Here is a 14,681-nt window from a genome sequence, read left to right as displayed (position 1 = left end):
ATAGACATGAATGTATTTTCCGTCCTTAAAATCTTGCCCTCGAAACAATAGAGGTCCGCGCACTTCTTGAGGGTGCACTTTCAAGGTGTATCGTGGAGCTAGGACATCTTGCAATTTTTGCATCTCAGGAATGCCGCAGGGTGTGTCTTTGGACAGTCCGGCTTGTTGTAACAGGAGTTCTGCTTCATTTCGTTGTTTGGCTCGGTCGGAACGTTGAATAGTGTCCCAGGTTCTTTTCCATTCTACCGTGTCGTTCTTGTTGGCATAGGTTCGTCCCACCAGGATGGCACGGGCTAAGCACATCTGGTCATGAGGGTTGTCAATTCGGACGAGACTTGTTTTGGTGTTGCGAAGGTCGTCCACCAATAACATCTTTTTGCGTCCTGTCCCTTGAGGAGGAGAGACGTGGGTCATGTCCAGTGTGGCTTTACCATCGGTGATGTCAAACTGGTCATTAGATTGTTGTACGTGTTGAATCTTGTCCATGACTTTGGAAGCAGTCAATTCTGCAGGGGTGCTAAACTCGATCCAAACAGGGGATTTCAAACCGTCGTGTTGTATGGAAAGTCTCAAGCGATCGTCTTCTTTGGGTTGACATTGTCGCTTGAGTGAGGTGAGCAAAGAATCCCACACCTCGGTGATGAACACTTCTGCTTTCTCTAACGGCACTTCAGCCTTGAAATCTTTAAACTTCACCGTGTATTTGTAAGCCGTGGTTCTAAATTTTCTAGAGGAGCGCTTTTCCGTCTCTCGAATGGAATAGTACTTTTCAGGGTTGACTAAGGGTGGTGAACTTGGTTTAGAGGTTTCGGATTCTGGTTCACTCATGTCCTCTTCAAAATCACTGGCATGAATTTGTGCCAAGATTTCAGCCCTGGTACGAGGCGATAGATCACGTTTCTGCCTCTTACTTTCTTCTTCTTTCTTCTCGAATGAATGGGATCGTTTCATCTTGAAAGCAAAAAGTCAAATGACTCAAGTTCAAACACCATAAACTACTTTATAGTCATAGCAGACCAGCGTATATAAAAGGGTGAGTGTCTTGTCCTTTCACTATTCATTTCACTCTCAAGCCGAGCACAACGATGGAAGAGACTAACCAGATGGAACGTTTCGTCAGAGCTTTGCGAGGGGTCATTAGAAAATTCTCTTCAGACCAGCCGACGGACTACTCTCCTTCCTTTAGAGATAAAAGTCAAGATACTTGCTATATCTGTCAGAAGAAAGGGCATTGGTCTTCAGAGTGTCCAGACCGTCAAAAAAGAACAAAAACAGGGACTAAAAAAGACAAAAGTCAAGATACCTGTTATTATTGTCAAGAAAAAGGACATTGGTCTCCAGATTGCCCAAAAAAGAAACAAGAGGAGTCAGAAGAAAAGAGGAATTCTTCAGAAGAAGAGAGGGATTCTTCTGAGGAAGAAAGAAGACAGGTGAAGAAAAAGAAACAGGAGAAAAAAAGAAGAAGGGAAGAAAGCGAGGAGGAAGAAGAGGAAAAGAGTGTGACAGTGAAGAAATTCAAAAAACAGAGAGATTAAACAAGGAGAAAAGAAGAAATCAATGAACTTTTAATTAAAGTGTTGAGTTGTGAATTGTGAATTGGATTGTAAAAAATGGAGAAAAGAATAAATGAATGATATAAGGTAAGAGTCTTTGAGTTTTGATTTTAAAATAAGAAGCTACACTCACGCACTCATACACAGACACGTACTATAAGGGTAAAATGGGTGAGTTTTTTTTGAGTTATTGGCAAATTGAAATTGTATTTCTTTTCGAAAAATGTGGGTGGCCCTGAAAAGGGCCTTTTTTCTTCATGGTGAAAGGGTGAGTTTAAGCAATCAACTTTAACTGCCTTAAGCCTTTGCCACGGCCAAGGCCTACTTCTGGACTGCGTAATGTTGATGATGATTGGGTTGAAATCACTAAGGGTGGTACGGTAGGCTTAGTCACAGGGTTGACGTGTTTAGCTCGGGAAGGTCGTATTCTCTTCGGTCGTGATAAAGAAGTCTGATACATTTGTTTCAGACTTCTTAACTCTGCTAAAATGTCCAACAGTACCGTGACCGTTTGATTTTCACCCTCTTGTTTCTTTGCTGCTACTTCTTCTTGCTGTTGCTGTTGTTGTTTTTTTCTTACCTCTTCTTCTTGTTGCTGTTGCTGTAGGAGAAAAGCCTGTTCCGCTTCCTTTTGTCGTTGTATAAATTTCTCCAATTCTTCTTTCTGTCTCTGTCTAAAATTTTCCACTTGCGGTAATGAAGAAGGTAACGAAGGTTCCGGAACAAATTCTTGCGAGGAGAGAAAATCCACAAAATCCCAATTCACCTCTTCTGAAAGTAAGTCCGAGTTCCCTTGGGCAGTCTCCCCTGCTGGTGCACCCCAATGGATCGTTTTCTGAGTTTCCGTCATGTTGAATCACTGTCGCATAGATTGACTGCACACAAGCGCTAGCGAATCTATATAGACTACGTGACGTCACAGACTGCTCTCTTCGGATTGGATGTGGGCTGACTGAATTCTGTAACGCGTGTTAGGATTGGTGAATGAACTCAATCCGTTTCAATCCTTTCTGTCCCTATAAATAAGCGCCGTTCACTGCATTGATTCACCTATTCTCGGAGCCTCAACATGTGGACAGACGTTGAATCTTCAACCCTTGTGTCAACGATGATGTTCAGGACGGACATGCTCATGTATGTCCGATCCAAGTGGACCGTTGTCCACAGGACCAACAGCAGCCTGTGGATAAGAAGAGTCTATATAGAGAGACAAGGTTGCCTCAAGAGGACTCTGATGTATGGCCCTGCTGTAAGACGAAGTTTGAGGACAAGAAGATGTCGCAAATGCCCTTTATGTTAAGGGCATATTAACATAAACCCAAAGGCCCTTTTCAGGGCCAGCCATATTTCTCGAAAAGAGATAGTCTTTGAATTGCCTACCCCTTTTTTTAAAAAAATTTTTTAAAAAAAAATCCCATGTTAAATTCCCCTTGTCCGTAGAGTGACCCACGATTTATCGCCATGTTAAATTCCCCTTGTCCGTAAAGTGGCCCACGATTTATTCCCATGTTAATTCCCCTTGTCCGTAGATTTGCCCACGATTTTTCTCCATGTTAATTTTCCATTGTCCGTAGATTTGCCCAAGGGGTTTTGTAATGCTAATTCCCATTGTCCGTAGGGTGCCCCCTTTCACTACTTTCAGCTCTTTTCACTTTTATTATTTGCATTTTTTTTTTTTAAATCGTATGTCTGTGACAAGAAAAATTGATTCTTATGCCTGTATTAAAGGAACCTAATGGAGACGAACTTTATATTTAAAAAGCCATTTCAACAAATCAGTCATATTAAATCCTATGAATATAACAACTATAATTTTGATTCTGAATTGTGATGTTACGATTAGTTATTAACATCCAGATCTTTCTAGATAGAATCAGAAGGAATAACAAGTGAAATTGCAGTTGATATGTACATTTGTTCCTAAATTGTCACCAACATAGTATCTTATTATTCGTATCAAACTATTTTGCAATCTACCTTTCGACACAAGATGAAATTTTGATCTCCGGCTATTACATTCACAAAAAAGTGACCGAATAGAACAATTATATTCTCCTTTGTCCACTGTATTTGAAAACATACCATTTCTTTCTTATGTTTTTTTCTCTCTTCATTTTATTTTTAAAAATGAAAATAAAAAGAATGAAGCTGCCTTGATAACCTAGCTTTTAATATTGTTCATTGCGCAATGCGAGTACCTGCTTACAGTGTCTGCTTCAAATGCTGTAAGATAGGTCGGCCAGTCGGTCAAGGTCAGTAAGATACGTATTGAATTAATTTACTTCCTGTTTGCTTTATTCTCAACTTATAGACTCTAAATGTGAATAATTTGCTGCACAAATGCCGACACTGCTTATTCAACTAAAGGGAGGATTTTCGTGGAGTTTTATATATATATATAAAAAAAACTCTTTCTCTTTCTCTCACTCCACCCCCCCCCCCGTCTTGTTTGCTTTAAGGCGTTGTCATTTGAATCTTGTATACATAATAATACGAGTGTAAGTCTGATATAATGCCATTGCAGTCTTGATACCTTCGCGGTGCATAGCTCATATATATACCAATACACAAATTATTTGATAATTAGGTAGGGAGGTATGAAGGTACGTATAGGATGGCTCACGAGGATGTTATTTAGTTACTGTAGACAGAGAGGTAAGTTGATAGTGGACATGTAGGTTGGGACATAGTTCATGGGTAGATAGACCGATGAGTGGAGAAAAAGTGTACATAAAATGGTACACATAGTGATTAATTTATTGATTGATCGATCGATTGATTGATTGAGAAAAGGAAATACTTCAATTTACACTATTGGTTGATTCTTCGTTTTCCAATTCCGCATATTGATAAGATTTTTAAAAAAATTCCCCCAAGTATATAAACATCATAACTGAGAAAATCAATAAATATTTATAAACAACCGCTTAGGTGACTGCACTGCAAAAATTGAGTTGAAATTCGTCATTCAGTACGTTGTCGTTGTTACAAATAACTTTTACTACAAGTCAAGCGGATAATTAATTTCGGATTCCAAGTGATTAGAGTAAAAAAAAAAGTTGAAAAGCATCAACAACAAAAGAAGAAAAAATAAGTTCACTTACCAATGAAGAGAATAATTAAGCGGAGATCGCACGATTTCTTTGCAACGGAAAATGTATTCTAGTTTCACTTTGACTGGGTTTTCCTTACATCATTTTGCGAAGCTCTAAATGGGCCTCGTTTTGATCTTGTGTCACGGACCGTTTAATCGCCAGAGCTGCAAGTCGAGTTAAACAGGTAGAGAACAATTGCATAAACTAAAGCAATACATATTTATATTTATCGTCTTTGCAATATCGGTGTTCGTTATGGGAATCACAAAAAAATTTTGAAGGGGGTGCTAAACAGTTCAGTAAATTTCTAGCTCATGTACTTATGTTGGTCGCATTTTTTTAATATTTAATGTGTTGTTTATCCACTGCAATCGTGTGGGTCATATTCACGTTAAGCAACACATTAAATATTTGTTGTGGTCTCAATCCTTTTTTTTAAAAATGTTCTTGTCCGAGCGTACGTGCTTTAAAACGTGACTAACAACGTTTAAAATAGAGACTTATAGCATCGGATTCGTAATCTCAAGGTCGCGGGATCAATGCACACACAGGACAATCCATGTCGTCTGCCTCGATATGTCCTTGGGAATCACATTAGGCTCATATTTCTAAGGAATAATAGAGTCAATAACTGGTCTACAATTTTTGGAAGTCTGCCTTAGAGATTAACTATGCTATTTATGATGGATTTTGATGTACTAAATTCTGATTGGGTACGGTTTCCAAGATATTTAAGTCTTATATTTTCCGTCTATATATATTGCGTAGATAGCAGAGTTTTAATCATAAGTTGCAAACCAAGGTCTTTTCATGTATTCATGGTTGCTTTACATTGATAATATTTCACCTGTCCTGTTTATGTAACACTTAAAAAAAAACAACAACCAGGAAATGGGTTGTATAAATAACATTTATTATGAAACAAAAGACAAAAATGTATTTTGCTTATATAAGTTTATACCAACAAAGACACCTTTCTTATCTTTTCTTCACTTAACCTTGAAAATTTACTCATGGATAGTTCCAAACCCCTGACAAGGTCATTCAGTTCACCTTGTCTTATGAGGTCTGGTTCAGAGGAGGAAGATGGGAGAAAATATGGGTCATGTGACATTAATGTTCAGGACTAGAAGTTTCACCCGCTTCTGCTTCCTCCTCTGCCTCAAGTCAGAATCATTCTGGTGCATCAGGAACCGGCAGTCCTTGTCCGTGGGGTACTGGGCGTATAGCTGATGGAATGTTTGGATTATGCACAGTCCACATTTTAATAGTGTTTCAAAGATAATAATACAGATGTGAAGAAAATAATAAGGTAAAGATCACGTGATTTCGTTCCGTAACAATTCGATAAGACTTAACAATAAAAAGTAAGAAAACGTCCATTTAACAGGGAGAAAGAGCTCTGTGCAGACGATTTTCTGTCCATACATCATGGTTAATAAACAGATTCAAAAGGGGGAGCACGGATAATGCTTTTGAATGTTTATTCCACATTTTGCATACCAAACATGAACAAGAAATTAGTGAATGTACGAAATCAACGTTAGACGGGATTGAACATTTATATTCTCTTTGCATTGTCACCTTTGAAATAATAATCAATAATAACGCAATGGAAGTCATTTCTACCTGGTTATTTTAGTTTTGTGCCTCAACGAGGTTTGGGAGTAGACCTTTCGATGTCATGCGTAAAGTGCGGACCCCAATAAACAGTTACGTCAATTTAAAGCAACAAACCAAGGGTAAACCTGCAAAAAGACAACTGACACGTGAATAAACATAGAAGTGGGTATGGAATAATATCTTGAGAACATTTCTGGCTTGGGGTAGGGTTTGCACGTTACACGGATAAAAAATAGATCAAGTGTTATTAAAGCGAGTTTAGACATTTCTATCCTATACGACATTTGTCTTCACATCACATCCTTATGCATGCGAACATCTGGACTGTAATCAGTAAAAATTACCAAAAAGCTCTCATACAAGTAGATAGTCATGTGTGGTAGAAGCCGGAAAGAACAGCAAAAGGTCGAACGAGTTCTACGAATGAATGTACAAAAGGATTTTTGTCTGTGTCGGCAAAGAAACATCGCATGTTTGTATACAGATATACCAAGACGAGATTGCCACCGCTTGATACTAGAAGATGGATATTTCCCGATGGAATTAATACTTACGCGTACAGACACAATGCAATTGTCAATGAACTTACGATTGATGTTGGTGCTGTTTCGCACTCAGGACGTCCACAAACTGGTGCACTCGCATTAAAATAGAGTCTGGTGGTAGCTCCGAACTCATACAAACAAACCCTCTTCAATCCATACAAGCGTACGCACACGCATACAAACCCCAAATATACTATCCACACAAATGTACGCGAATACATACAAACCCCAAGCCTACTATGCACACAACGTACGAGAACGCATGCAAACCCAAAATACACTATCCACACACGGGAAGAAGGAAAAAAAAGTATCAAAATATACCATGGCAACAACGTAGGCGAACGTATACAAGCGCGCGCACACACACACACACACACACACACACACACACAGAGGGAAGAAGAGAAAACAAACACAAAATATAATATCCACAAAGAGGGAAGAGAACAAAAAACAAATGTACTATCCACACAAACATACGCGAACGCATACAAACTCACACTCCACTATCCACACAAAAGTAAGCGAACGCATTCAAACACATATTCTACTATCCACACAAACGTACTCGAAAGCATACAAACACCAAATATAATATCCACATAAACGTAAGCGAACTCATACAAACACACACTCTACTATCCACACAAGCGTAAGCACACACGTTTAAACCCGAAATAAACTATCCACACAAACGTACGCGAATACATACAAACCCCAAACATGCTATGCACACGACGTACGAGAACGCATGCAAACCGCTAATATACTATCCACACACGGGAAGAAGAAGAAAAAAAAACAACAAATATACCATCCACACAAAGTACGCGAACGCATGCAAGCACACACTCTCTCTCTCTCTCTCTCTCTCTCTCTCACACACACACACACACACACACACACACACACACACACACACATATACACACACCCCGAGAGAAGAAGAGAAAACAAACACAAAATATAATATCCACAAAGTGGGAATAGAAATTAAACAAATATACTGTCCACACAAACGTACGCGAACGCCTACAAACCTCAAATATAATATCAACACAAAAGTAAGCGAACGCATACAAACACACACTCCACTATCCACACAAAAGTAAGCGAACGCATACAAACAGACACTCCACTATCCACACAAAAGTAAGCGAACGCATACAAAAACATGCTCTACTATCCACACAAACGTACTCGAAAGCATACAAACTCCAAAATAAACTATCCATACAAACCTAAGCGAATACATACAAACCCCAAACATACTATGCACACAACGTACGAGAACGCATGCAAACCGCTAATATACCATCCACACACGGGAAGAAGAAAAAAGAAACCCTAATATACCATCCACACAACGTACGCGAATGCACACACACACACACACACACACACACACACCAGCACACACACACCAGCACACACATACCACAGAGAAAAGGAGAGAAAACAGACACAAAATATAATATTCACAAAAAGGGAAGAGAAAATATATATATATATATATATATATATATATATATATATATATATATATATATATATATATATATATATATATATACTATTCACATAAACGTATGCAAACGCATACAAACTCCAAATATACTATCCACACAAACGTACGCGACCGCATACAAACAAATACTCCACTATCCACACAAAAGTAAGCAAACGCATAAAAACACACACTCTACTATCCACACAAGCTTACTCTAAAGCATACAAACCCCAAATATATTATCCGCAAAAACGTACGCGAATACATACAAGACCTAAACATAATATGTACACACACACACACACACACACACACACACAAACACACACACCACAGAGGGAAGAAGAGAAAACAATCACAAAATATAATATTCACAAAAAGGGAAGAGAAAATAAACAAATATACTATCCACACAAAGTACGCAAACCCATGCAAACCCCAAATAAACTATCCACACAAACGTACCCGAACGCATACAAACTGACACTCTACATACCACACAAAAGTAAGCAAACACATACAAACACATATTCTACTATCCACACAAACGTACGCGAAAGCATACAAACCCCAAATATACTATCCACACAACGTACGCGAACGCATCCAAAAACACTCTACTATCCACACAGAAGGAAAGGGAAAAAACCCACAATATCTACTAGTGAAAAGAAACACACGGAAACAACCTACAAAATCTACTACTGAAAAAAACACAATTTACTATCCACACAAATGTATGCGAATGCATACGAACACACAAATACACACACAAACACACATGCATATATCAGTAAATGAATGAGTGTTTATAGTCACACTACACACTCACACCAATTGGCAATTTGAATAGTCTCTTTTCTAGAGTATTGGCGTAACTCTGAAAAGGGCTGTTTTTGTGGACGGGAATTATGGCAATCTTTTATCCTCTAAGATTGCGTCCCCGTCTTTCGGTAGGCTTTCCCATAGGATAGAGCCCGCTTCGTCGGAAAGAGAAGGAGAACACTTTCGTGTCCACACGGCAGTCGAAAAAAACTCTGTCTGGTCTCTGCTGTTGTTGCTGCTGATATCTCTGCTTCTGAAGTCTGTACCTCTCCGTCTATACTTATTTCTACTTCTTTATTTGATCTCTGAAGACCTCTTCTATCAGGTCTTCGTCCACTTTCAGCATCCTGACATTCTCTATCTTTTCAGGTTGGGTATCTGAACTTGCCTGACACGATGCAAATACACGTAGGCTTCGTTTAGTTTAGCAAAATGAGAAGACAGCTTCATAGGTTAATGAGTCAACAATGGATGGTCAAACTGCAGACTGCCTCGCTTTATATGGTAAAGGAAGAACGTGATAGAAAACATCCCTACGATTTTTGTTGGGTCGGAATACTATAGAGTTGATTTTAGGGTGAGGGATAGAAATAACTCAAAGAGCATGTATAATGATAAAAATTGAAAACAAAACGACACGATTTTTCAAAACGCAACATTCTTTATTCAAACAACCAAAAATGAATCATGAAACATTATTTTAAAAGCAAACAATTTTTTAAACAAATAAACTATTTTTGGCAAGGTTGACATCGTTGTGAAGTGAAGCGAGATTTCCACTGATGGAAGTAACACTTCCACACGTCGTACTATCAATCTGGCTTCTTGAATGAGTGTTTTATAATAGGCAGACTTAGATAACAAATGAAAAGCGACACTGCTACGATTCAGTCTCAGGCCATCCACTTCGTTCAGCAAATACTTCTCTTGCAACCACATTTCTATATGCAAATGATCCATCAGCTCTAAAATTTTGTTGAGTCCTTTGATTTTGTTTCGTCGACTGTTGATTACCACATTGTGGTTCGGTTCTTTATCTGTACTCAAATCGGTATCGTTGAATTTGGCTGTTGTGTCAGGTTTCCATACTACACAAACATCCAGATGAATGTTCTTGGCTTCTTTTCCGTACATCAGGAGATTTTCCAGATATGCTCGGTAAGGGTAAGTGTCCATGCTGATACTGACCAGTTTGTTATTCAGGATCACAAAAACACTAATCCCCATTTTTTACCACAGGACTTTTTTATACTTGAATGCGTCGCCGCTGATTGTCTTTCCGTTGTATCAAATTGATGACAGGCACAAAACGTCGTGGAGGGGTTCGCAATGGACTAAAACGGGACAGTTCTTACTTGGACAAATCCAATAAACCCTGTAACATGCCCGAAATATCTTGGACTTTGATTTTGGAGGCAGGTACTTTGTGAGCAGATGCCACTGCAGCTAAAGATGGAGAAGTTCTTGGAAACGCAGGTTTATATTGTGGCATCAAATGAGGAAGAACGGGTGTAAAATTTTGCCTAGCTGGCATCACTAGCAAGCAACGGAGAGGTGGATGAACCTGAGACTACTGGGAACGTGATCACCGTCACTGTAGGTCGTGGTCTTTTCTGTTTCTTTTTCTGAAGGCTTTTCCTTTTCTGATGCTTTTCTGTTGATCTGCCCTGGTCTTGACAGCACTGCTCTTTTTCTTCTTTTGGGTCTGCTTGGATTTATTGGGAGTGACTTTTTATCTTAGGGAGGACATTGGGGGCATTGGGATCCCATAATGATTTGCTTTTTTGTTCGAGTGTCGATGCGGGGTCAAGGATACTTTGCTTCACTCAAGAAAGCATTTGGTTTGATGTGGAATGTGAATGTTGCCAAGGGGTAATTGGCCTGCTGTCAACGTAAACCATCGTAAGACTTCTTTGAGACTGACTTCTAAGACACGAGCACGTATTTGTGGATTTTTTTCGCGAACAATGCCGCAAGGTACAAATATTTTGACGGAAAGATCAGACTAAATGGACGTCATGTTCACGCTGTGTGAGACGGACCCAAAGTGTCCAAGGGTTTTATGGATTGTTGTTGCTGTTGTTAAGGCGACGGTGGGTATGTGTACACAACAGCCCCTCCATCTTGGCACCAGTGGTGAAACAGATGGGTACAAAATCGGAAATAATCGGGGATGGGGTTATATATATTTGATCTAATTATATTTGATTTAATATATATTTATTTCAGTTTAATTGTTAGTTTGTCAGTTTTAATTTTATTTTTGTTATTGTTCTTTACATCGTATTGTAATGTCAATTTATTCACTCGGGATGATAATCTTTCAATAAAACAGTTTGACCTTGAGTGTTCATTTTAGTAAACACCAGGTGTTGACCTAGATCCTGACATTGATTCAAAATTAGTAGCAATCACGTAAATATGTTCCATTTTTTATTTTAAAACGATTGGTTGTTTTCGATGATATGATGCGACACCGTGAATTAAGATGTAAACAATATTTTGTTATTTCTTTGAGTAAAATGATTAGTTTTCGTCAATATCATGTTAAGCGTACGTGATATAAGCACGGTCACGTAACCCCTCCCCGTTTTTTGATTTCGCAACTTGGGGATTTTCAAAACTGCGCTTTAGAATACTATATAACCTTTGTTTTGGAGATGTAAACAGAGTTGGGCTGTTATACTGGAAAGTGACTGTTGTGCCGTTTCGAGTTATTTCAAATTAATGGGAATCAAAGGGATTAATTATGTTTTCCTGGAACAAACGTGTGCTTATGTGAGATTCTCGAACAAAGACTACTCTTATAAAACTGATTCATTCAGATTTCAAAAACCGGAGTTATATTTCGTATTTCTATAAGGAACTTTAGACTTCAATACACTACAGCTTAGAGCATACGTCATCGTCTTCCATCTTGGATTCTTCGTCGGGACTCGAGCTTGAAATCATTAGAACATTTTATTATTCAGACTTATAAAATTGTATTCATGGATTATTCATGGATTATTTTTGGATTTGATTCTTAAAACCGTAAGTTCATATTTTTTCATTTTTAGAGACTCTTTCCAATGAAATTAATTATTATATTTGTCAAAGCTTGTTGTTTTCAGTCTTTCTTATGTTACCGTTTATTCCATCCTAAACACTGAATATAAGATTTGTTAGTTTGTCCGGAATTTTGAATTTTGGCTAGATAAAGTCAGGGAACTTGTTGTTTTTTGAAATTTTAATTCCCCTAAGTTGTAAAATATTTAGTGAACTCGGCAAGCTTTTTCTAAAATGTCATCAAAAGTTTCTTTTTTAAACCCTACACATGAACAATTAGATCTTTTCAAGAAAGCTGAACTGATTCAACTTGCCAGAAAATACGATCATTTTGAGGTAAAGCCTTATTTAACGAAACACGAAATAAGAGATAGTTTGGTTCAGTACTTGGTAGAAAAGAATGTTTTGGATAACAGTGTTATGTATCAGGTTCTGACATAAAAGTGATGGAATTAGAATTAAGATACAAGATGGATTTAGAGTTAAGGAAGCTGGTGCTTCAAACAGAAGAAAGAGAAAACAGATGTCAATGCAGTTACAAAAACAAAAAATAAATGCAGTTACAATATGAAAAAGAGGAGCGAGACAGGAAATAGAGAAACAAAAGCAACTGCATTTACAAGCGGAGGAAAAGAGAAAGACAAATGCAGTTATAAAAAGATCAAACGCATTTACAAGCGGAAAAAAGAAAATCAAATGCTATTACAACACAACAAAAAAATTACAAGAGCAATTAGACAAGGAAGAACGAGAGAGAGAGAGAGGGGGGAATATCAATTTAGAATGAAAGAAATGGAACTGGCAAGTGAAAAGCACATTTATACTTCAAATCCAAATTAAAGATTTGATCTCTGAAAGAATATTAGATTAGTGCCCCCCTTTCAGAGAAAAGGAAGTAGACATATATTTTCCATATTTCGAAAAATTTCAAATGGCCAATGGAGCATTGCACTCAGTTATTACAATATGTACTCGGTGGTAAACCTAGTGATATTTACTGTTCACTGTCAGTTAAACTAAGTGGTGACTATCATACGGTCAAAGAATACATCTTAAGAGGATATGAGTTAGAACCGGAAGCTTATCGGAAAAAAAATTCAGAAACTACAGAAACGAAGCTGGATAAACTCACGTCGAGTTTACTAGAGAACAAGAGCGGTTATTTGATAGGTGCTTATCCGAGAAAGTTGAACAACATTATGAAATTATCAAACAACTTATATTACTTGAAGAATTCAAAAACTGTATCCATAGTGACATTAAGTCTTATCTTGATGAGCATCAGATTGAAACCTTGGAAAATGCTGCTTCAGCTGCTGATAAATATCTTTTAACTCATAAAGTTCCTTTTGTAAATTATACTTATACTCAACAGTCTTCTGGCAGAAAAGTATTTCAGGCTGATACTAGACTTCCTAAAACTCAGACTGGCACAACTTCTAAAAATCACCAGTCTGAATTTATTATGGAGAATTATGAACCATTCATATCGAAGGGTTCTATATCACTCAAGTGGCAAATCCTATCCCTACTAAAATGTTATGGGACACATGAACGTCTCAGAGTTTTTCATTGTCAGGTACTTTGCCTTTTTCTGAGAAGTCTTCTGAAGATGAGTGTTCTTATTAAGGAAGTAGAGTTAGGCATTGTTAATGTTCATCTCCATTGTGTAAATTTGTCATCAGATTTATTCTCAGGACATGTGAAAGTCGGAACAGTCTCTGTTTTACCCGTTGAGGGAATTCATTTATTTTTAGGTAACTATCTAGATCGAGACAAGGTTGTGGTTAATCCACTTGTGACTGACGAACCTTGTTTGGATCAGAAAGTCGATCTGATTGAAAAAGAATTCCCTGATTTATTTCCAGCTTGTGCAGTTATCATAGCTATGTCAAAGAAAGCTCTTGAGAATGATATAGATAGGGAAAGTATTCCTTTAGCTGGCACATGTATTGGTCATGCTTTTAATGAGATCACTTTCACTTATTATTTGGATCAATCACAAGGTATTGATCACAGTGATCCTCTTTTAAAGGTTCATTCTCTTTATTCTAAACAGGGTGATAACGACAATCACTTGTCGTCGAACGGGATATCCTGTCTGTTATTTCAATATAAAGGGAATTCTTATGATAAAATGGAGACCTCTCGAGGTACCTGCTGATGACGAATGGTCAGTGAACTATCAAACTGTAGTTCCAAAACCAGACGAGAAATAATTAGTATGGTCCATGAAACTCCATTGGGTGGTCATTTAGTGATCAATACAACTCATAAGATCTAAACTCACTTCTATTGGCCAAAATTCACAAGTGTTGTTAGTGAGTATTATAAATCTTGTCATACCTCTCAAATGGTAGGAAAACCCAATCAGAAAATGCCTAAGGCTCATCTGCAACATATTCCTACCTTTCACGAACCGTTTAGTAGAATGATGGTAGATAGTGATAGTTCCTTACCTAAGACCAAGTCAGGTAAC

The 14,681-nt window shown here is 37.8% G+C and overlaps 1 protein-coding gene across 2 annotated transcripts in view; it reads right to left on the bottom strand.

Annotated features, from left to right (window-relative positions):
• The window catches only part of LOC149781611 (E3 ubiquitin-protein ligase MIB2-like), an 89,026-nt gene extending 84,229 nt beyond the window's left edge, over positions 1 to 4,797 (bottom strand). For both annotated transcript variants that reach the window (XM_089935656.1, XM_089935657.1), the window contains exon 1: positions 4,658 to 4,797. The gene's annotated coding sequence lies outside the window, so the exon portion shown is untranslated. The remainder of the gene's footprint in view (positions 1 to 4,657) is intronic.
• Positions 4,798 to 14,681: the final 9,884 nt, after the last annotated feature.

The sequence above is a fragment of the Sinohyriopsis cumingii genome, chromosome 15 (assembly GCF_028554795.1).
Source record: "Sinohyriopsis cumingii isolate HCF-2022 chromosome 15, ASM2855479v2, whole genome shotgun sequence".
NCBI classification, from domain to species: Eukaryota; Metazoa; Mollusca; class Bivalvia; order Unionida; family Unionidae; genus Sinohyriopsis; species Sinohyriopsis cumingii.
The sequence above is the reverse complement of the archived record's forward strand: the minus strand, read 5'-3'. Positions and strand labels throughout refer to the sequence as shown.